This window comes from Musca autumnalis, unplaced genomic scaffold (assembly GCF_047663935.1).
Source record: "Musca autumnalis isolate F117 unplaced genomic scaffold, ASM4766393v1 scaffold_6, whole genome shotgun sequence".
Lineage (NCBI taxonomy): Eukaryota > Metazoa > Arthropoda > Insecta > Diptera > Muscidae > Musca > Musca autumnalis.
In genome coordinates this window covers 3,360,149-3,385,551 of record NW_027412199.1, presented here as the reverse complement: position 1 = coordinate 3,385,551, position 25,403 = coordinate 3,360,149, and the positions used below count along the sequence as shown (strand labels likewise).

At 36.2% G+C, this 25,403-nt stretch overlaps 1 protein-coding gene across 6 annotated transcripts in view; it reads right to left on the bottom strand.

Annotated features, from left to right (window-relative positions):
- Window positions 1-25,403, bottom strand: part of Ca-alpha1D (Ca[2+]-channel protein alpha[[1]] subunit D) — a 1,669,376-nt gene that overhangs the window by 1,452,735 nt on the left and 191,238 nt on the right. The window lies entirely within an intron of this gene.

The window sequence follows — 25,403 nt, the reverse complement described above, 5'->3', positions numbered from 1 at the left end:
TATTTTGTAACAACTTGAGTTTTTTTTTAAATTGTACACGTTTGTGGATACATTTTTTTTAACAACATTTATTTATTCTTTCTTTATACAAAGGCCTCAGCGCCATTAGGATATAATAGGTGATATAATACAAATAAACTGCGCATCTACGCACGAACAACAACGGCTTCTCAACTTTCAACACTCATATCTAAGACAATTTTTTCTGATCGACTCGATATTTTCTTAACGTATACTATTCTACAAATACTTTAAAATGAGCAAATAATTTTTTAGATTTATTTAAATTTGAAAGTATTTTTAATCCTTCAAAATTAGTTAGTTTTTGTTAAAATATTACAAAATTCCTGTTCCATTTTTTGGCCTGCACTTTTCATCAATGTGTATATGTAATCTATTTTCATTTAAAAAATATTTGTCACCGCAATTATATTTCACCATGGTTATCACATGAAACCACTGATCTAGCGGCGCGAAAGTAAAAAATCAAACTATAAAATTGCGAAATATTTTCCATTGTATCGATTAATTTTTAAATCTTGCTAAACAATTAATTTCATATCTGTTTAAATGTTAAATAAAGTCGTAATAAAACTTAACAACATATATTTTTAATTGATAGCGAAGGGTGTGATTTAAATTATAAAAAATAGTTTGAAATCTGGGAGTACACAGTTACATAGCAATAAATTAAAAAAAAAAATATCATAGTGTTTTTATTGGCTGTACGCGCTTGTTCCATAGAGGCCAGAGGCGATGTCTGCAGTGGCAATTTCATAATTTCAAAGTAAAGTTTCTTGTGTCAAATGGTTGTATATGGATTGGAGATGTAAAGTTCTGATGGTTTTTGACTTCTCCAAGTATTTGCAGTTTGACGGAATGGTCGCAGAAAGACTGCAGGTTGACAGTTGTGTAGGTTTTTCCGAGTTTAACTGAGATGATCGTATGGGCTTTTCTAGAAGCCTCTCCGTCCTATAAAACGGCTGAAGGTGGCAAGAAAAGAATCGGTTGTTAATACGGAACAAACTTTTAAGTGGACAGCTCGGGTGGAGAGGCAAAATGACGGCGTAGCCTCTTTCCAATTTTGCATTTCTGACACCGCAGGTTTTAATGTCAAAAGGACCCGCAAAATCAAGTCCGGTATTGGTGAATGGTAGTGAGAACGTGCATCTTTCAGGTGGTAAAGCGGCCATAATTTGATTTTGTACGCGGTGCTTTTAAATGGTGCATGCTGACAATTTCGAATACAGAATCGAACGGCGCTTTTTAAGCGGATTTCAAGAAATTCTTGTCGGATTGCTCGTAAGATTGCTTGATGTTCAACGTGTAATAGAAATTGATGAGTAAATTCAAATTATAGTTTACAGAATCGAGACAGGCAAAATGATTTGATATTTTTCATTGTTGCTCATGTCAGCATTGATTAAACGACCATTAATTTGTTATCATCTAGGAATTCCCAATGCGACTCTTGCGCCATTCGTATCAGGTGATACATTACAAAGGAAATTTCTATAGTTTCAATAACATTCTCTCGCAAACTAGGGGTAGCATTTTTTCGAAATCCATTAATGAAACGAAAAATGTATGCATAGATTTTAAGAGCTCGAGGTATGGATGAGATGTCGTCTAAAATGACATCTCCTAAAATTTGGGTATGGAGAGAAGCAATTTTTGTTTCAAGTTCTGGTTCTCGTGTTCTGTTGTAATCTGGCCAGTAAGAAGGTTCTTTTGTCATCCACTTTGGTCCATACCACCGGAGCGTGTTCGAAGTAAGTTCTTCTGCAGTACACCCTCGAGTTCCAAGATCGGCGTGGTTGTTGGCGGAAGGAACGTCTATCCAGGTTGCGTTTCCTATATTATACAATATCTCGGAAACGTTATTGGCAATGAATGTTTTCCAATGCACGATGGGGCCAGTAGCAGGTTTTTGAGGCAAAAAGTCATTTTTTCAAGTCAGTGATTGAAATCAAATAATAACGGAATTATATTCTTAACACTTTCAAACCTCCAAAACCAAAAAAATTACAATCTGGCAACGGCCCGGCGACATGCTAAGCTGCCAAAGATGTCATAATCTTCATTCCGTTTATTTCTGACATTCAGTCGCAATTAAACAATTAAAGTATTTTGACTCCCAAACCTGATCTGTTGATATTATTAATTATTATTAAGTTTGTCACTCCGTTTGTAACTACTCGAAATAATCATTGTAGACCCCACAAACTATATATATTCTTGATCATAGTACGGTATATCACAATTTTCGTTATATAGAAGGTTTAAGCCTCATTATAACACGGAAATGGCTGCATGTCTTCCCATAGAACGGAACCTCCCGATTTTCTACATATAGTTCGTTCTCCACCAAAATAGCCGATATTTGGTATTAAGTATGAAATTCCAGTATGAAACATTCCAGCCGAAATGTGCCGGTACAGGCCGACGTCCTCAAATACCCCCATAGGACCGTACCTTCCGATTTACGGTATTTTGAAAGTTGTGGCCTCAATATACCACCGATATGACTAAAATTTAGTATTTAAATTGCCATGGGTGTATAAAATATTGCAGAAGAGAATTATCAGTATAAGCCCTTTTCTTCAAATAACCCCCATAGAAGCGTACTTCCCGATTTTCGGGATTTTATCATCAATATCCCATCGAAACGGATGAAATTTAATATTTAATCTCCGTTTGTGGTATAAAACTTCCCACCTGAAAATTTCCGGTACTGTTTCATGGTTTTATATACCCCCTTAGAAAGACACCTCCCAATTTTCGGTATTTTTGAAAGTTTTAGCCACAATATTCAATGGCAATAACTGAAATTTGGAAATTTTCTTATTTGTATATTTTTTAAAAATGGAAGATACGGTTTATGGTATGTAAATTAAGATTATGATTAAAAATGTAAATGATATATTAGATGTGGTCAATAATTTGTTGTGTCAGTCAATGTTGCTTTTGATGTAGTCTTTGGTATCGCCCATACGTTCTTTGGAGTAGAACTTTCGGTATCGGGGTGTATTCTCGTAAAAATATGTATCTAGTGAAAGGGGACAATGCCGGCTAACAGATTTTGAAAAGATCTTTTGCGTATACTTGCGAATAAAAAAATTTCGAGATATCGTAAAACTTAAAAATTTGGATATTTTTAATTTTTGGTTGGAAAATCAGCGAAAACCTAAACACGTTATAGACAGGATTTCTTCGAAATTTAATCGGGGTGTCAAAGACAACTTCGTGAAGGGAGTTAAAAAAAAAGTTTATAACCTTTGTGCATGCCTTAACCAAAAATAGATAAACAATTGGAGGTAAAAAAATCGTGCATTACAATTTGAAAGCTAGCTATGGTTAGCTAGCGACACAGTATTAACGCTAGAACAAGGTAATGATACTGTACAATCTCGGGAGTAGGCCGAGTTAGTGGACTGTAATTGTTGGAATCTTGCGCTGACAACTCCTTCGATGGTAATGTTGTTAATCAAATGAAAGGCAGGTTGAGGTTATATTTAATAGTTTTGCGGTTGAGCAACAATTCTTTATTGAAACTGTTCTTGACTGTTTGTAGGTTAAAATCCAAGTAAGTCTTAAAAGATGGCTATGCTTTTTTTACTTTACACATTTTCTTCATTTTAGACAGAAGGAACAAATGGTATTTAAAACAAGAAATGACAGCCTTTCGTACATTGAGTGAGAACTTCAATGCATGTAAGGTTGCCATATTCTGGCGTTAGTGTCAGTTGATTTTTAAATTCAAATTACTTCAGATTATGAATTCATATTGATCTTAATAACTAAGTTGTTGAACACAGTTCAACATGCCGCCCCCTTAAAATTGGCAGCTTCCGGATATAATCCAACCGAATGCTTAACTTTGCTCTATGGGCATGTTTGAGGATGTCTGGAGTTATACGTGCCACCACTATCTTTGGGAATTTGGTCATTTGCTAGTAAAATTTCAATATTGACTGGATTGAAGAAATGCGGATCCGCTAGATCCGTTAAATGATTATAAATCGATTGAAGCATTTTTCGGGCACCATTCACGAGTATGAGCAGTGCACAGACAATTGAAACAAAACCCTTTATTTTTTGCCTCTGTGTGACGTTTCGTTACAGGAATTTTTTTGAAGACAGGGGAGTATTTTATGAAATGCCTCTCTCGGCAAATACGGCATTTCGGTGCACTGGAAGCGGTACTGAAAAGTAAAATGTTACTAAGTAAGTGAGCATAGAGTGAAACGGTAACAGTTTGGTAATATGCAAACTTTTACAACATGTCGTATAATGATTCCATTTTGTGTGCGGATTTCGGCAACAAGAACCTTAAAATCACTAACGGTAAACACTTTAACCAGACGTCCAAGTCGCCATTTTGTTGGAGGAAGATAATCTTCTTTTAGAACTACAAAATCGTTGGGTTTTAGATCTCGCTGCGTTCTCTTCCTCTTGTATCTACGTTGAAGCTCGGTAATGTACACATTTTTCCAACGTTTGGCAAAGTGGAGTTGCAGAGTCTTTAGCCTTTGACATCTATTCATCAATGATAGATTGTCTAAAACTTGTTCGGGTATGGCAACAAGAGGCGCTCCACACAACAAATGACCAGATGTTAATGGTACTAAATCAGTTATAACTTCGCTTATAGGTGACAATGGTCTGGAGTTGAGTACTCTTTCAATTTTTATTAATAATGTTGAAAACTCTTCGTAGGTATACTTTAAATGTCCTGCTACTTTTCGGAGATGGGTTTTCATACTCTTGACCGCGGCTTCCCATATTCCACCCATATGGGGGGCTTGGGGCGGGTTTAAAATGCCAAGAGAAACCATGTATGTTATATTTTGACCCAATGTGTTTTTCAGCAGATTGTAGGAACGATTTATATTCTTGAATAAGCAAGCGGTTGGCGCCAACGAAGTTGGTTCCATTGTTGGAAAATATTTTATTCGGGAGACCTCTTCGTCCGACGAATCGGCTAAAGGTAGCTAAGAATGCTTCTGACGATAGTTCAGAACATACTTCCAAATGTACAGCACGAGTTGACAGACATGCGAATATTGCGGCGTAACCTTTTTGGATTTTCACGTTACGAAGGCGAGAAGTTTTGAGCTCGAAAGGACCTGCGAAGTCAAGTCCAGTGTTGGTGAAGGGTAATGAAAAGGTGCAACGCTCTTGGGGTAAGGCGGCCATGATTTGATGTTCAGCTCGGTGTTTATAGACGGCGCATTTATTACAATTACGAATGCAATGACGTACAGCACTTTTCTATCGTATCACAAAAAGTTCCTGACGGATCGCACGTAACATGACTTGATGTTCGGCGTGCAAGTGAATTTCGTGCGTATAGTCAATTAGTAATTTGCAAAATCTTGATTTTTCAGGTAAGATGATTGGATTCCTTTCGTTGTAACTTAAGTCCGCATTTGCTAAGCGACCATCTGTTCGTATTAATTTATTCGCATCGAGGAATGGGTTTAGAGTCAACAACCTGCTTTTGTTGGGTACATGTTGATTGGATTGAAGAGCTTGATATCCCCACGTATAATCATTTGCGCTAATCGAATTAGATGGTACAAAGGATATTTTTTGAGCTGTTATGACATCCTTTTTCATGTCAGGTGATAAGACTTTTCTGCATCCGTGAATGAATCTAATTACATAGGAACAGACTCGTAGGGCTCGATTTAAAGAAGAGAATCTTTCCAGGAAATCGTCTCCCACTTCATGAGCGTGGAGCTCAACAATTTTCTTTTTAAATTCTGGTTCTTTGTGGGTGGCCCTAACCGTTTTGGTCCATTCCACCAAAGTTTATTAGATTGCAATTTTTCCGCAGTGCATCCGGGAGTGCCAAGATCGGCAGGATTGTCCGCAGATGAGACATGCCTCCAATTTACATTGCCAATATTATCTAATATTTCGGAAACTTTATTCGCAACAAAAGTTTTCCAATGGAAAGGTGGTTTACTGATCCAACCTAGTGTAATCGTGGAATCAGTCCAGAGATAAATATCAGTTGTTGAGAGCTCCATGTTTTGGCGAACAGATTTTACAAGCTTAGAAAGCATTGCTACACTACTTAACTCTAATCGGGGCAGGTTAACAGTTTTCAATGGAGCTACTTTGCTTTTAGAAAAAAGTAAATTGGTGTATGTTATATTGCGAGAGGAGTTTGACCGAGTATATAAGCATGCGCAGTATGCTTTCTCTGAAGCATCGAAAACCTATGAATCCGTATTTTATTGTCAGGTGAAAAGTGTATCCAACGAGGAATTTTAATTTTCTGTATGTCAGAAAAATTCAGAATGAAAGACTTTCATTTTTCGCAGGAGTGTGGTTTGACTTCTTCATCCCAATTCGTACCGTCAATCCACAGTTGTTGCATCAATAGCTTTGCGACAACAATAATGGGTGTCAACCAACCAGCTGGATCAAATAATTTGGCAACAATGGACAAAATGTTTCTTTTTGTAACAGAATCAGTTGGCATTTCAATGTGTGTCACCTTGTAGAAGAAATAATCAGACATGGCATACCACTGGATTCCCAAGGCTTTGGTATCACTGACATCGTCTATCTTTAAAAAGTCTTCGCTAAGAAGATCTTCTGTTGGAAGGTTTTGAAGGATTTGTGTATGATTCGAAGTAATTTTCTTTAATGGAAATCCCGCAGAACTTAGCAAATAGATTACCTCGTGAAGGTATGATCTTGCCTCTGTTAAGGAATAGGCTCCAGATAATATGTCGTCAACATAAATTTCATTCTTTAAGATAGTCGATGCAATTGGATGTGAACCGTTGTTATCGTCACTTAACTGAAGTAATGTGCGAATCGCCAGATAAGGTGCACATTTTACCCCGAAGGTAACGGTTTGCAAACAAAAATCTTGAACTTTCTCTACTGGAGAATTCCGAAACAGAATCCGCTGATATTGTTGATCATCTTCGTGAACGAATATTTGCGGTGCATTTTTTGAATGTCGCCATTGAAAACATATTTAGATAATCTCCAGCGCAAAACAACATTCATGAGGTCGTTTTGTTAAATAGGACCGGTGTGGAGCAATGTATTCAGAAAGAACCTTGTTGTATTTCAGAGCAAGGTAAGAATCTTTTTCAAGTGTCTTCTCATATCTCAGAAATTGTCCCATAGCGGCACGTCTAGAAGACGCAAGGTACTGGTTAGGTGGTCAATTCTGTTTGAAAGTTAGCCGGACGACATATCTACCATCAAATCTTCGGTGAACAGTTTTCTTATAAAAGTCCTCACACCAAATGTCGGATGCGGAAAGAGAGCTTTCATTTGAAACATTTTCAAGTTCCCAAAACTTTCTTAACTCTTCCTTCAATGGATCTGTTGTTGCCGTCCAGGAGGCAAATGAAAGAACAGACCGAGATTTTGGTTTTCCGCTAATGATCCACCCAAATACGGTGTCTTGAGCTAACAAGTTTCCTGAGAGATTCTTTTTCAATCCGAGCTTTATAATACATGGTAGGATGTCACTACCAATCAGCATATCGATAGGAGCTGGCTTGTAAAAATTTGGATCGGATAGTTCTAGAGACGACAACTTTGTAAAGTCGTCTATGGTAGTAAGTGATGATGGCATGAATTGGTTTAAAGTGGAAGCAACAATGTCAGATGCGGTGATTTTAAAATCAGATTTTCTCGACTTTAATGTAAGCTCACAAATTTTTGAAGAGTTCTCAAGAAGTGTACCACCAAGACCAGAAATCATCGTAAATGATTTCTTGGTTGGTATTTGAAAACATGTTACAACACGACTTGATACAAAAGATTCCTGCGATCATTGATCAATGACAGCACGAATCGTGAACAATAGACCTTGGTGTCAATCAATGCTGTGGACAGAAAAGTATTTTCTCCAGACTGGGAGAAATGGGATTGAACATATGAGTTGTTAATATAAGCAGAAGCCGACGTTGTCGGCTGTTCATCATAGTTTGTCTCAATGTGATGTGACGAGGATGCATACTTATGTGCCTGCCAATTTGGTTTGGGTCGTGAACCCGCGGTGTTTGGATCAAAGGAACTATTATCAGGGTGTAACATGTTGACTTTTACATTTTTTCATGATATGACCATATGATAAACAATTATTTATTTATTTATTTGTGACATCATCCTGCACAAAAAGACTGCTGTCTTATAAATTACAGTACAGGATTATTACATCACAATTATATCCGAATAACTAAATAAAATTAAGAATTACATAATTACAATGAATTAAACGTTTACGTTACAAAACAGGTTTTAAATAAAATAAAAAACGAAAACATAATATATTTGAAATTTAAGAGAACTTGAACTTCTTCCTGTGAAACACATCTAAATTCGAAATCACTCTCACCAGTAGATGATGAATCAATATTTCCATCAAATCCATAGAAGAATGGATCAGCTTGTACACAAGGTATGTTGATAAATGCTTTGTTAAGATCATTTGCATCTGCGGGGCAGGTATCAAATGCCTTAGTTTTAACGACGCCAATATCTCTGATTATCTTCCATTTACTTTTTGAATCTAATGCTGAATTGAATTGATTGAAATAAAAACGTTTCTTTGCAGAATTGATGGAATTATTTACTATTTTTCTTGCGGATCGAAATTCATTGTAAAGTTCAGGGATTCTAAACCGTTTCCACCTGGAGTATGCTTTATCCCTATCAACAATAATCGATTTGATGTACGAGTTGAACCAAGGCTTTGTATTCGGAGTGGTTCTTTTTCTTTTAATAGGAACTGTCGCATTATATAAAAATAGTATATTTTCTTGAATAAAGTGGAGTTGCTGATCCACTGTATTAAACCGGTACAAGTCATTCCAATTGATTTGACAAAACATATCCTCTATATAACCGATGTTTAAATTTCTGTAGTCTCGGTAGAGGAATGTTTGTTCGTTCTCATTGAAACAGAAAGAATAGGTGAGAAAGATTAAATCATGTTTGGAGAAACAAGGTGCTGACACTTGATCTTAGAGGAGGACATTTGATAAATTGTTTACAAAGAAAATATCAAGAAGAGTGCTAACTGAGGAAGAGAAGTGTGTAAGGGTTGTGGTGTTAGTGGCATATAAGTCAAGAGCAATCATATTGTTTGTTAGTGATGAATCTGTTAGGGTGTTTGAGTGAAAATCGCCAGCTATTATAACTTCGTTGTAACCCAGAGTTAATGTTTCTAGGATATTATGAAGTTGCCCAAGATCAACAGTATTATTTGGACGATAAACAGACCCAATAAGCATTTTGTTATCATGCGATTTGAACTCAACAAAAACATATTCAATTTTTTCTTCGGACTTTGACTTCTTGCACAGCTTTACGTTTAGAATGTTTTTTGCATAAATTGCTACACCTCCTCCACGACGTTGCCTGTCGCACCTAAACACTGTGTAACCTTGCAGACTTATAAAACTGTTCGGAATTGACGATTTAAGCCAAGTTTCCGATATACAGATGAAGTCAATACCTGAGTTCTCAAAAATATACCTAAATTCATCGACTTTATTTACTAGACTCTGTGAGTTTATATGGCAGACCTTTACACCTTCTTTTTGATTGGCTAGAATTCGCACTAGGTTTTGAGTTACGACTTTGGAACTTCTGTCTATGCTATCCATAGGGGTCACTTACATGGTGACCATAGGGGAGTTGGGCACCAGCAGTAAGAAAGAAAGCAATTTGCAATATTAATAAAAAATAAATAGAATTATCTGCAAAAACTGTATCATAGTATGTGATGTTGTACATAGCAAGTAAGTTGTACAAATGTAAATGAAATTAAAATGAAATTTGAGTATATTTGACATTATAAATATGAAACTAGGTATATAATAGCGTATTATTTTTCCAGTCGTTATCAAAAATTGTCTATATTGGTGGAGTAATTTGAGTCTGCTCACCCAAGTTCCGAAAGTCATCGATGATTTTTGAGTGGTAAACACATATCGGCTCGTTGCAATTAAGACGTTTAACATAAACAATGCCTCGAAAGGTATAAGCTGCTTGTATTAGACCTTTTTTCTTTAGGTGCAGGGCTTCTTGTAGTAATTGATAACTTGAGTTAGATATGCTTTCATTAATATAAACCGGAGAATTTGAATTAAACCAAAGACATAAATACAACAAGATAAGACATTTTGTTTGCTATCATTCCTCAGTGAATGGCTTTTGAATTTAACATAATGTTATATCACGATATGGTGATATAACATTTTTTCTTTTATGCATTTTTACGTATTTAACCGAATTTACCGATTCAATTGACATAAAATTATTCTTGAATAGATCCTTGAATTCATAAATTTCGTTTCTGATACCATTACATGAAATGTTCCTCCTTCGTTGCGATTTTGAATTAACTGCAACCTGTTAAGGGTAATGTTTCTATACAAAGTTTCGTAAACATTTTTTTGTTGCATGCATTTTGTCTAGTCTTAGTTGTATTTATCTCTTTGATTAAACCCTATATAGGGTAGGGGTAATTTATTGCCATTTTGCTTTTTGAAGATATTTAATGATTTTAAGAAGAAATTCTTATCATACGGAGACACAAATTTAACAATAATTACGTCATCTGGCGAATTTACCTTCTTGGTATTATTTCGGTTTTGAAGGCGATGTATTGATTTGATATGAGGGACGTTTAAGTTAATGGTACTGCATATGTTGCTGAAGATGTCAGTCAAGTTCTCAGCAGCATTGTATGGAATTCCATTAATCCGTATTTCGCAAGCTACATGCGAGTTTTCTTGCCTTAATAGTTGAATTCTGAGGTCTTTTATGTCTTCATCTACATTCCGAACTTTATCTGATACCTCCTCAAGATGCACCAACCGCTCGTTAAAATCGCTTAACTCAGATCTAAATTCACATATTTTTCTGTCAATCTCATTCAGGATGCGATTTTCTGTTTCTTTGAGCATCGATTTAAATTCCCCCCTAAGACGATCGCTGAGTTTTTCGAAACGATCATCAAGCATCTGAAATATGCGTAAAGAAGAATCCGACAGGCGTGGCGTTTTAGACACATTGCTAAGGGAGCGTTGAATAAAGCTCTCTCTGTCTCGCTTTGGTGCTCTTGAAAATATATTTTGGTTATTGCGTTCAATGACTTCATCTATTTGCTCAATTTCGGCCTCATTGTTTTCAAACATTTTTAAATAACGATCGTATCTAAGACAATGACAGGGTGTTTCATAAAAGGAGGTTTGTGTCTGTGATATTGTGTACAGAAAATCGTAGCACACTTTTGGGCAAAACAGGATATTATTTTCTGTTAATGCGATATTAAGTCTCTGTTACTAGTTAACAGTTGTTTCTTTGTTAAAGAAGCTTTAGTTTGTAAAAAGCTTTCTGTTTTAGATTATACAGCCGTGTGTGCCACTTGACTTTCTCTCTTTTGTGAGAGCTAGGGTTATGTTTACTCAAAATTGTTGTTGGTTATATGTTATGTTTGCTCAATTTTATTTTCTTTGGATTTATGCTTTTTTTGTTTGGTTTAATATGCAAAGTTTAATTTCAGAAAATTTTTATAAATCAGTTCGACACAGGATGTGTAGTTGAATTGTTATATCAAATCAGTTTGTTTCTTCTTGCTTTTTAAATCAACTTATTAAGTGTTTTGTAGGAGCTTAATGAAAACACGTCTGTTGTTGCACTCAATGTGTTCAATTTTCACATATTTTATTGGTGGAAACAAATTTCATCTTTTCCGAATGTGCCCAAGGTTTGAAAGTAGAACATGACCGTAAATGGTGAGCTTGTCGGCATATCTTACAAGCCTTATGCGGAGACTCAGTTGAAGCATTGTAAGTCGAAGTCTTTTGGGAACTGTTTGTGTGTGAGGCCGATTTTCTCATATCAATAGTTGACTCCATCATGCATAGTCGTTTTGTAATGAAGTCATCCAACTGATCCCCTGATGGCATCTCTTTATGATCTGATAGTGAATTTTCCCAAGCAGTCAAAGTTTCTTCCGGTAACTTGGACGAACCCCAGTAAACCAAAAGAGGATCCCATGAAATAACCGAAAGTTTGGTTTACACAAAATTTTTATAAATCAGTTCGACACAGGATGTGTAGTTGAATTGTTATATCAAATCAGTTTGTTTCTTCTTGCTTTTTAAATCAACTTATTAAGTGTTTTGTAGGAGCTTAATGAAAACACGTCTGTTGTTGCACTCAATGTGTTCAATTTTCACATATTTTATTGGTGGAAACAAATTTCATCTTTTCCGAATGTGCCCAAGGTTTGAAAGTAGAACATGACCGTAAATGGTGAGCTTGTCGGCATATCTTACAAGCCTTATGCGGAGACTCAGTTGAAGCATTGTAAGTCGAAGTCTTTTGGGAACTGTTTGTGTGTGAGGCCGATTTTCTCATATCAATAGTTGACTCCATCATGCATAGTCGTTTTGTAATGAAGTCATCCAACTGATCCCCTGATGGCATCTCTTTATGATCTGATAGTGAATTTTCCCAAGCAGTCAAAGTTTCTTCCGGTAACTTGGACGAACCCCAGTAAACCAAAAGAGGATCCCATGAAATAACCGATATGTTATAAGTCCCGAGGACTGAGAGACAACTGTTGATTGTATACTGCAGATTTCGTAATGATTTCCCACGCTCAGTTGGTACTTGCTCAATTTCGAATATTTTCTAAGTTGATGGTTAATGAGAATACGCCTATTCTCATATCGCTGGCGTAAGGCTTCCCATGCCAATTGGAAGTTATCATCGGCCAATGGAAATCTTTTTACAATTTGATTTGCTTCGCCCCTAGTTTTGGCACGCTAATGAAACAATTTTTGTGCCGGAGACAATTTTTTGTGTTGGAAATAAATTGCAGAGAACATGCCCCTGAAACTTGGCCGCTTATCGTAGCCACCACTGAAAACCTCTGTGTCGCAAGGAGGTAGTTTTAATGAAAAACTTGTGTCATTGGTAGGAACTTTTTCTTCGTTCGACTTTGATTCTGTTTTGAGAAGTTTCTGTTTTTCAATTTGAATCAGGTCGAGAATTGAGGACTTGCACTGCTTATAAGATCGACAACATTCCGAAAATTTGCCATGTATCGCTCCTTTTGCCTCTTTTGATGAACTGGAGTCAGATGACGTCATTTCCTCTTCATGCACATGAACAAGTTGACGCCAACGCCTCTCTAAATCATCCAGTTCAACTTGTAAACTGGAGGCTGTGTGGTCTTCGAGGGGCATTTGTGCAAAATCCGCACAAAAGGGGACGACTTGATCAGAAAAAAATATAAACTTCTGAGGAGCGGGTTTGTCGTTAGACGTCATGATTATGCCTTGGATAACAATTGAAATGATACTAGTTTAGAAAACAGGCGTTCAATTGGTTGAAATCTCGCCAATAATTGGAGATATTCCAATGGGAATATTTTTTATTGTATACCCCTACTTAAGTAATTGAATAGATAACTAAATCTTGAAATTCTACAAACAATCGTTGTGCTCGGTAAGAATTTAGACAAAAATCGTGAGAATATTTGCAAGACAGCAATTAAAGCGGAAACAAACTAAAGTAGTATCAAACCAAGTTTACTCAGCAGTGTATCAAGTAGTCGAACACACAACGTAGTACAAATAACACAAAGTTCAATACCGCCAATTGGGCAATGAAAACGTTTTTCTAAAAATTTGCACCCTATCTTTAATTTTGTTGAAGTCTTCTTGTGCGCTATGAAAATCTACTTATTCATTTCAAATTATGTGAAATAAGGACGTGGCTGGTTATTATCTCCCGACATCCAGTAATGGATAAGAGCCAAGAATTCTTTGTGTTTGAGATTGTGATTTTTCAAAATTCTGCTGAAATAATCGATGGGATGCTTAAATTTATAGCTTCGTTTTCATACGTTTTAATAGTAAAACTCGTAAAAGAGAGAACTGTACAACAATTATTCTCATATAAAAGTTTTTTGAAATAGTTCGAGAATGGAAAAATGGAAAATTCGTCAAAAGAGAAACTGGAACAAATGTCAAAGTCTGCGTATAAGCCAATCAGACGCCGGCCACCAATTTACTATCTTTTACACGCTCAAATTCTTCGAACAAGTTTTAAAAGAGAGTGTCATTCAGCGCCATTTTTATTTAAAGAGAAGTGAACACTTTACAACTTTTTTGTGTACGAGAACGCCTTTTCTGGTAAAATGTGTAAAAATGTAAAAAAAATAGTTTTGCAACAAAGCTTGTATTTGTTCCCAATTAATGAACGTTTCTTCTAAAAATTTTGAATGCAGCCGCACTTTACCGTTGTTGAGTTATGGTATATCACGCTCCAACTAAATTATAGTATACGATCTTAAAATTACAGATGGCGAAAACGTATAATATGAAGTTCTCAAGGTTGCGACGTACTACTTACATACATATAGATTAATATGTACATACGTACAAGAGCAAGCAACGTCAATCGATGCAACAGAATCTACTATCTTCACTGGCCTAAACTTTTCTTTTTTCAAAGGGAAAAAGATTATATTTAAGTTGTAAGCTAGTGAAGTCAAAGGTCAGACGCAGAGTTCAAGGTTATACATAGTACAGAAACAGTTTAAGTTTACCAAATACTGTGGGTGATTTTATACAACGTGTACAATGTAGTTACAATTCTCCAATTCTTGCTTGTAATGCCAAGTAAGCAGTAATTCGTTGAATTATTCTTGATGTTGTTATTCTCCAGGCAAACATTGAGATTTCCACCGTGTAATTATCACTTTTCCTTTTACTGCAAAAAAATTGTAAAGAATCACATTTAGCCTTATTTGTTTGTTTTTTAGACAATGTTGACACTAACTTTTCTTAATCTAACGCACTTTGTCGATTCCAGTAAGGCTTTTTTTATTATTTCCCACCTTCTGCATCAAAATTTTTTTCTTTTCCTCTAAATATTTTGATGTTATTTCTTTGACAAATTACTTAGAATGACAAGCGGAGATTGGATTTACCGGCTGTCGGTGAAACGAGCAATTGTAGCCTCTATTCTCTTTTAACACTGTGTACATATGTATGCGCGTTCCTGTTGAGAAGCCAAGGGGTATGCTAGAAAGACGGTGAGTGTGGATTAGATCGGTAAAATTAATGTTTGCTTGCAGTTTCGTACGACATGTTTGTATGTGTGTACAACACTCGCCCTTACGTGTAACGTTTAAGAGCAGGGGTGAGCACGCCTGTGTGCTAGCACACAGGTAAATTGTGAAAACGTACTCTTAGTTTTTTGTGAACCATAAACAAATAAAAGTTTATGCAATTTTTTATTTATATTTTTTAATAATTTGCATTGTGGACGAATTTATACAACATTTATGTTTAAAAAATATTGAAATAAGTAATGAAACATCAAGAAAAATTAAGTATTAAGTCTCCCTTAAATTTGCCTCTCTCTCGATTTTGCTCAGCTCTGTTTAAGAGCAATGGTGTAAAAAATTTGGTGGATAGAATTGATGGAAGAGTATTGTCTGTTTATTTAACAAAGGCAAAGTGAGAGTGAGTTTTGTTTGTTGTTACGGCAATTTACATAGACTGACATCGACGTTTAAGAGCCGCTCTGTTGGAAGAGTAAATAGACCACAAGAGCGTAGTACTGACAGGTATTCAATACCTGGTATTGGCATCCAGTAACTAATTGACGTTGTCAGTGTCCATTAAGGGAGGTTAACTAAGAGTTTGTTTTGGAATTTTAAACTTCTCTCTTACGGTGTGTAACAGACTAAGTAAAATGGACAGACCTTGTGTGTTTGATCGCCCTTTTCTAATGTCTGTTATTGGATTAGAAACATACAGAATTTGCAATGCTGCGGCTGGTGTTTGTTGCTTGTTGTAGCTGCCGCCCAAGCAATATTTTTCTTTGTAAGTTCCAAAAAATCTGTTAATACAAAATAACAGAAGAGAACTTGTGTTCTGTGCAAGTTTTTCCGATTCTATCTGTTGCAATTGCCAACGTAGCGAGTAGAGATTATGAAATATAGCGTGCTAATGATGCTAGTGATTTTTAAGATAACATCAAAAGGGAATGTTATTGTTATTGCAGGTTTTGATAAACTGCTCGTGTATACCAAGTTGTAGGGCAGTTGATCTGTAGGTACAGTTGATAATATATTTTTGTTTTTTTTTTTTTGTGTATTAAATTGGAAATGTAAGGAGTAACATAATGTTTTTCAATACAATCTCTTGCGGTAAAAAGAAATTTTTGGTTGGAAACATAAGAGAATGCGTGAGGAGTATGATGTTGCGTAATGCTGTTGCAGACAAGTAAATGCTTTATGTTTTTTCTTTTTTGCGGGCGCTTTTTTTAAAGCGTTTAGTTGAGGGCCAACTTAAATTTTCTTGTATAGAGAACGTTGGCAACGGCGACTTGGATTTTGTGGTTATGATTGAAACAATTGTTTAAATTTTGAACTATTTTAGGAAATTCAAACTACTATAAGAAACAACAAACTCTATGTGCTCACAAACTAATAACATTTTACAAACCTTTTTTCCATGTAGTATGTACGACTTGTTGAAAATTAGCAAAGGCAATGCGGCGGACGTAATCCAAAAGAAATTTATCTTGCTAATCCTTCAGCGGCTCGTATGGACCATGTACAATCTCGGGAGTAGGTCGAGTTAGTGGACTGTAATAGTTGGAATCTTGCGGTGGCAACTCCTTCGATGGTAATGTTGTTAATCAAATGAAAGACAGGTTGAGGTTATATTTAATAGTTTTGCGGTTGAGCAACAATTCTTTATTGAATCTGTTCTTGACTGTTTGTAGGTTAAAATCCAAGTAAATCTTAAAAGATGGCTATGCTTTTTTACTTTAGACATTTTCTTCGTTTTAGACAGAAGGAACAAATGGTATTTAAAACTAGAAATGGCAGCCTTTCGTACATTGAGTGAGAGTTGCTATATTCTGGCGTTAGTGTCAGTTAATTTTTAAATTCAAATTACTTCAGATTATGAATTCATACTGATCTTAATAACTAAGTTGTTGAACACCCTAATGTGGATTATAGTGAAGGCAGAAAACTTGCTTCGGAAGTCTCCTATGAACACGGCAACAATACCAAGCTCTTGATTCATGCCGCCTACGTTTCGGCCAATTTGTCAAAAGAAAATTATTTAAACTATCTTCTCAAGGAAGTTCGGTATCAACCAACTAAGGTTTGGGGATGTGCAGCCACTAATTTCTGACTGCGTCACCCGGAGACCTTCCGGTCCATTATGGTCATCAAACAACTAAAAAGAGAAAACAATTAACTTCGACAGAGACAATTTATGAACGATAATATATCCAAATCTGAACCGATTTCAATATGATGTCTCAATAATGTTTTCTAGACCAAATTCCGTCAGACACTTTAAATTTCATCACAATTGGAGATATATAGAGTGAAAGCTGCACGAAAAACCTAAAATCGGGTGGAAATATATATGGGAGCTATATCCAAATCTTAACCGATTTCAAAATAACTTGGTAAACGTATTTCCAGCCCAAATTCCGCCACATATTCCAAATATCATCATAATTGTACAGAATTTTCGTGTTTGGTCCATCAATTACTCGAAATCGGGCGAACATATATATGAGAGCTACATCTATTTGAAGCGATATCAACCAAATTTGGCAGATTAGTTTCTAGGCCGATTATAAATATCTGCTCGAAATTTTGGAGGTCTAGCTTGCCAATGTGATTTTTTGCCTCAAAAACCTGTCATCGGCCCCTTCGTGCAATGCTACGGCGGTTTACTGATCCAAGACAGCGTGATTATGGAATCAGTCCACAAGTATAGTTCAGGAGTTGATATCTCGACGTTTTGATAGACCGATTTAACAAGTTTGATCAACATAGCTGAACCACACAATTCTAACCTGGACAGGCTAACGGTTTTTAGCGGAGCAACTTTGCTTTTGGAAACAAGTAAATTTGTGTGGACAACATTATTTTCAGAAATGACGCGTATGTACAAACAGACACAATAAGCCTTTTCTGATGCATCGCAAAATCAGTGAATTTGAATTCTATTTTCAGGAGAGCATTTAATCCAACGGGGAATTTTAATATGGTAGATGTAAGAGAGAATTAGGATGAAGGATTTCCATGTTTCAAAGGAATTTGGTTTTATTTCATCATCCCAATTCGTGCCATCGATCCAAAGTTGATGCATTAGAGTCTTTGCAACAACTATTATTGGTGTCAACCAACCCGCTGGATCGAACAATTTTGCAATAATTGACAAAACTTTTCGTTTTTTTACAGAAACAGTAGGCAAATCTATACGAGTAACTTTATAGAAAAAAATAGTCCATAATGGCGTTCCATTGTATTCCAAGGGTTTTTGTCTCACTAAGATCCTCAATTCTTAGAAAATCTTCACTGAGAAGATCCTCCGGGGGCAAATTATTCAAAATTTCAGAATAGTTAGAGATGATTTTCTTCAATTTGTACCCGGCAGAATTTAACAAGTCAATTAACTCATGAAGATGGGATTTTGCTTCTGTGATTGAATGAGCTCCAGACAAGATATCATCCGCGTAAGTTTGGTTCTACATACATATGCGGTTGGATTTGAAATGCTGCAATCTTCGCTGCAAGGTTTTTATGGCCAAATAGGGCGCACAGTTTACCCCAAATGTAACAGTTTTCAAACTGAAATCTTGGACCTTTTCTGCTGAAGAAGTCCGAGACATAACTCACTGAAATTGTTAGTCTTCTTCAAGAACTAATATTTTGCGGTACATATTCTGAATGTCGCCGTTGAAAACATATTAAAATAATCGACATTTTAGAACTATGTTCATCAGATCGTTTTGTAATGTTGGCCCAGTGTAGAGAATATCGTTTAGGGATTGGCCAAATTCCGTTCGTTTTGATGCAATGAACACGAATCGCACTTTAGTAAATGTTCGTTCAGGATTAACGACTGCATAATGTGGCAAATAGAAAGAGAAAAAAGGTCGTTTTCGATTATTTCCGAACTTGTTGCTGGACTCATATATCCCAATGATAAATATTCCGATAGTACCGAGTTGTATTCAGATAGTAGATCTCGGTTCTTTTCAAGAGCATTCTCCATTCGTTGAGGGAAGAAATAAAAGTGTAAAGTTGGCCCATAGCCGAACGCCCCAAATGGCAATCGAACAATATATCAACCATCAAATCTTCGACTTACTGTGTTGTTGTAAAACGTCTCGCACCAAATGTCTGCCGCAGGTAAGCACTTTTCATTGGGAATGGTTTCTAGTTCCCAGAACTTCTTTAGTTCTTCATTAAGGGGATCAATATGGGTGGTCCAAGAGGCAAAGGAAGCTACTATTTTGATGTTATTTCTTTGACAAATTACTTAGAATGACAAGCGGAGATTAGATTTACCGGCTGTCGGTGAAACGAGCAATGTTAGCCTCTATTCTCTTTTAACACTGTGTACATATGTATGCGCGTTCCTGTTGAGAAGCCAAGGGGTATGCTAGAAAGACGGTGAGTGTGGATTAGATCGGTAAAATTTATGTTTGCTTGCAGTTTTGTACAACATGTTTGTATGTGTGTACAACACTCGCCCTTACGTGTAACGTTTAAGAGCAGGGGTGAGCACGCATGTGTGCTAGCACACACGTAAATTGTGAAAACGTACTCTTAGTTTTTTGTGAACCATAAACAAATAAAATTTATGCAATTTTTTATTGATATTTTTTAATAATTTGCATTGTGGACGATTTTAGACAACATTAATGTTTAAAAAATATTGAAATAAGTAATGAAACATCTAGAAAAATTAAGTATTAATTCTCCCTTAGATTTTCCTCTCTCTCGATTTTGCTCAGCTCTGTTTAAGAGCAATGGTGTAAAAAATTTGGTGGAGAGAATTGATGGAAGAGTATTGTCTGTTTATTTAACAAAGGCAAAGTGAGAGTGAGTTTTGTTTGTTGTTACGGCAATTTATACTTGTGGGTTTGAGCGCCCTTTTCTAATGTCTGTTATTGGATTAGAAACATACAGAATTTGCAATGCTGCGGCTGGTGTTTGTTGTAGCTGCCGCCCAAGCAATATTTTTCTTTGTAAGTTCCAAAAAAAATGTTAATACAAAATAACAGAAGAGAACTTGTGTTGTGTGCGAGTTTTTTTCTATTCTATCTGTTGCAATTGCCAACGTAGCGAGTAGAGACATTGAAATTTAGCTCGCTAATTATGTTAGTGATTTTTAAGATAACATCAAAAGGGAATGTTATTGTTATTGCAGGTTTTGATAAACTGCTCGTGTATACCAAGTTGTTGGGCAGTTGATCTGTAGGTAACATAGACTTTTCGCCTGTTGAGTGTGCTTACAGTTGATAATATATTTTTGTTTTTTTTTTTTTGTGTATTCAATTGAAAATGTAAGGAGTAACATAATGTTTTTCAGTACAAGAAATTTTTGGTTGGAAAAATAAGAGAATGCGTGAAGAGGATGATGTTGCGTAACGCTGTTGCAGACAAGTAAATGCTTTATGTTTTTTCTTTTTTGCGGGCGTTTTTTTAAAGCGTTTAGCTGAGGGCCAACTTGAATTTTCTTGTAAAGAGAACGTTGGCAGCGGCGACTTGGATTTTGTGGTTATGATTGAAGCAATTGTTTAAATTTTGAACTATTTTAGGAAATTCAAACTACTATAAGAAACAACAAACTCTATGTGCTCACAAACTAATAACATTTTACAAACTTTTTTCCATTTTGTATGTACGTCTTGTTGAAAATTAGCAAAGGCAATGCAGCGGACGTAATCCGAAAGAAATTTATCTTGCTAATCCTTCAGCGGCTCGTATGGACCATGTACAATCTTGGGAGTAGGTCGAGTTAGTGGACTGTAATAGTTGGAATCGTGCGGTGGCAACTCCTTCGATGGTAATGTTTTTAGTCAAATAAAAGGCAGGTTGAGGTTATATTTAATAGTTTTGGGGTTGAGCAACAATTCTTTATTGAATCTGTTCTTGACTGTTTGTAGGTTAAAATCAAAGTAAGTCTTAAAAGATGGCTATGCTTTTTTTTTACTTTAGACATTGTCTTCGTTTTAGACAGAAGGAACAAATGGTATTTAAAACTAGAAATGACAGCCTTTCGTACATTGAGTGAGAACTTCAATGCATGTAAGGTTGCCATATTCTGGCGTTAGTGTCAGTTGATTTTTTAATTCAAATTACTTCAGATTATGAATTCATACTGATCTTAATAACTAAGTTGTTGAACGCCCTAATGTGGATTATAGTGAAGGCAGAAAACTTGCTTCGGAAGTCTCCTATGAACACGTCAACAATACCAAGCTCTTGATTCATGCTGTCTCTGTTTCGGCCAATTTGTCAAAAGAAAAGTAAACTATCTTCTCACGGAAGTTCGGTATCAACCAACTAAGGTTTGGGGATGTGCAGCCACTAATTTGTGACTGCGTCACTCGGAGACCTTCCAGTCCATTGTGGTCTTCAACCAACTAAAATGAGAAAACAATTAACTTCGACAGAGAAAATTTGTGAACGATAATATATCCAAATCTGAACCGATTTCAATATGATGTCTCAATAATGTTTTCTAGACCAAATTCCGTCAGACATTTTAAATTTCATCACAATTGGAGATATATAGCGTGATAGCTGCACGAAATACCTAAAATCGGTTGAAAATATATATGGGAGCTATATCCAAATCTTAACCGATTTCAAAATAACTTGGTAAACTTATTTCCAGTCTAAATTCCGCCACATATTCCAAATATCATCATAATTGTACAGAATTTTCGTGTTTGTTCCATCAATTACTCGAAATCGGGCGAACATATATATGAGAGCTACATCTATATATGAAACGATATCAATCAAATTTGGCAGATTAGTGTCTAGGCCGATTATAAATATCTGCACGAAATTTTGAAGGTCTAGCTTGCCCCTGTGATTTTTTGCCTCAAAAACCTGTCATCGGCCCCATCGTGCAATGCTACGGCGGTTTACTGATCCAAGACAGCGTGATTATGGAATCAGTCCACAAGTATAGTTTAGGAGTTGATATCTCGACGTTTTGATAGACAGATTTTACAAGTTTGGTCAACATAGCTGAACCACACAATTCTAACCTGGACAGGCTAACGGTTTTTAGCGGAGCAACTTTGCTTTTGGATACAAGTAAGTTTGTGTGGACAACATTATTTTCAGAAATGACGTGTATGCACAAACAGACACAATAAACCTTTTCTGATGCATCGCAAAATCAGTGAATTTGAATTCTATTTTCAGGAGAGCATTTAATCCAACGGGAAATTTTAATATGGTGGATGTAAGAGAGTATTAGGATGAAGGATTTCCATGTTTCAAAAGAATTTGGTTTCATTTCCTCATCCCAATTCGTGCCATCGATCCAAAGTTGATGCATTAGGATCGTTGCATTATTATTATTATTACAGGTGTCAACCAACCCGCAGGATCAAACAATTTTGCAATAATTGACAAAACTTTTTGTTTTGTTACAGAAACAGTAGGCAAATCTATACGAGTAACTTTATAGAAAAAAATAGTGCATAATGGCTTTCCATTGTATTCCAAGGGGTTTTGTCTCACTAAGATCTTCAATTCTTAGACAATCTTCACTGAGAAGATCCTCCGGGGGCAAATTATTCAAAATTTCATTAGTTAGAGATGATTTTCTTCAATGTGTACCCGGAAGAATGTAAAAAGTCAATCAACTCATGAAGATGGGATTTTGCTTCTGTAATTGAATGAGCTCCAGACAAGATATCATCCGCGTAAGTTTGGTTCTACATACATATGCGATTGGATGCTGCAATCGTCGCTGCAAGGTTTCAATGGCCAAATAGGGCGCACAGTTTACCCCAAATGTAACTGTTTTCAAACAGAAATCTTGGACCTTTTCTGCAGAAGAAGTCCGAGACATAACTCACTGAAATTGTTAGTCTTCTTCAAGGACTAATATTTGGCGGTACATATTCTGAATGTCGCTGTTGAAAACATATTAAAATAATCGACATTTTAGAACTATGTTCATCAGATCGTTTTGTAATGTGGGCCCAGTGTAGAGAATATCGTTTAGGGATTGGCCAAATTCCGTTCGTTTTGATGCATTGAACACGACTCGCACTTTAGTAAATGTTCGTTCAGGTTTAACTATGGCATGACGTGGTAACTAGAAAGAGAAAAAAGGTCGTTTTCGATTATTTCCGAACTTGCTGCTGGACTCCTGTATCCCAATGATAAATATTCTGATAGTATCGAGTTGTATTCAGATACTAGATCTCGGTTCTTTTCTTTCGTTGAGGAAAGAAATAAAAATGAAAAAGTGTAAAGTTGGCCCATAGCCGAACGTCTTGAAAACCCCAAATGGCAATCGAACCATCAAATCTTCGACTCACTGTGTTGTTGTAAAACGTCTCGCACCAAATGTCTGCCGCAGATAAGCACTTTTCATTGGGAATGGTTTCTACTTCCCAGAACTTCTTTAGTTCTTCATTAAGGGGATCAATATGGGTGGTCCAAGACGCAACGGAAACTACGGAATTGGAGGACAGCTTTGCGCTGATTATCCAGCCGAATTCAAAGTTTTGTGCTAATGGATTTCCAGATATATGTTTCTCTTATCCTGGTTTTATTATAGATGGAAGTATATCACTTCCTATAAGCATATCTATAGGTGCGGGTGTGAAAAAATTGGGATCTGCTAACTCCAAGCGTTTCAAATTGCTAAAATCACAAATAGCGGTTATGGATGCGGGCATTAAATAGTTATGTTTCGAAATGACCATCGCAGAAGCGATTAAGTTGAAGTCAGGTTTTCATGATTTTAAGGTGAGCTCGCAGATCGTTGAAGAGTTTTCCAGGAGGTTTCTTCCAAGACCGGATATAATGGTGTGGGATTTCTTGGTCGGAATCTCAAAGCGGTTTATAATTCAATTTGATATAAATGATTCTTGGGAGCCTTGATCAATAAAGACGCGAATAGTGAACAGAATACCTTGGTGTTATATATCCACCAAGGCTGTGGGTAAGAAGGTTTTTTGTCCTGAGTGAGAGAAATGATTTTGGATGTTCAATGTTTCAGAGTAAGCAGCAGTGGAAGTAGAAGGCTGTGCATCATTGTAGGTTTCTACATGATAGGCGGCAGATGTGGATTTTGGAGCTTGCCAAGAGGATTTGTAATAACTTCCTCCATCTGAATGTAGTATATTGTGGTGCGGTTGTTGACACGATTGATGTTTACTCTTGAATTTTTTTGCCGTATGTCCATATGACAAACAATTGTCACATTTTTTGTTATCTGTGATAAATTTTCTTTTCTCTGAAAGTGGCCAAGATCTGAATTTGAAACAATTTCGTAATAAATGATTTTGTAGGCATGGCTTGCATGGCTTTTAAGGAGATTCCGTAGATGTGGCGTAACTGTTAGTTTCAATCGAAGTTGTTGCGTTGGTAGGAGGCTTCCTCATGTCAAAAATTTACTCAAGCATGTCTAATCTCTTAGTGATGAAATCATCTAGTTGATCCCATGATGGCAACTCCTTACTCAGAAAGGGAACTCTCCCAAGCAGTCAGTGTTTCCTCTGGTAATTTTGAAGAGACCCAATATACCAATAGGGGATACCATGACATCACAGAAATATTGTAAGTCCGAAGGACAGTAAGGCAGTTGTTGACGTTGTATTGCAAATATCTTAGATTTTTCCCCTTTTCGGAAGAAACATAATATATTTCAAAGATTTTCCTTAGTTAATGATTTACGAGAATGCGTTTATTTTCATAACGTCGACGCAGAGCGTCCCAGGCGAGCGTAAAATTATCATCAGTTAGAGGAAACCTTTTAACAATTTTATTAGCTTCGCCTTTGGTCTTAGCGCGCAAATGAAATAGTTTCTCAACTGGCGACAGTTTCTTATGTTTAATATATATTGCGGTAAACATGTCGCGAAAACTTGGCCATTTGTCATGTCGCGAAAACGTGGCCATTTGGCCATTTGTCAAAATGGAAACATTGAATTTCAATTCGGATTTTCCTATTTTCTGTTTCGCAATTTCTGTGAGGTCGAGAATCGAAGCTTTACGCTCCTTGTACGATTTTCAAGATTCTGTAAATTTGGCATGTATTGTGTGCCTCATTGTTTTGGTTACTTCTTCGCTCTCTGACGTCATTTCATGTTCATACATTTGCGTCAGTTGGCGTCATCGCCTATCTAGGACGTCTAACTCGAAATGCAAACTGGAGACCGTATGATCTTCAACAGGAATTTGTTGAAAGTTAGCAGAGAATGTGACCACCTGTTCCGAAAAGAAAATGAACTTCTGTGGTGTTTTTTGTGTATTATTGGTAGCCATGATTCTGAAGGAGTTTTATGGATTTTAAGCG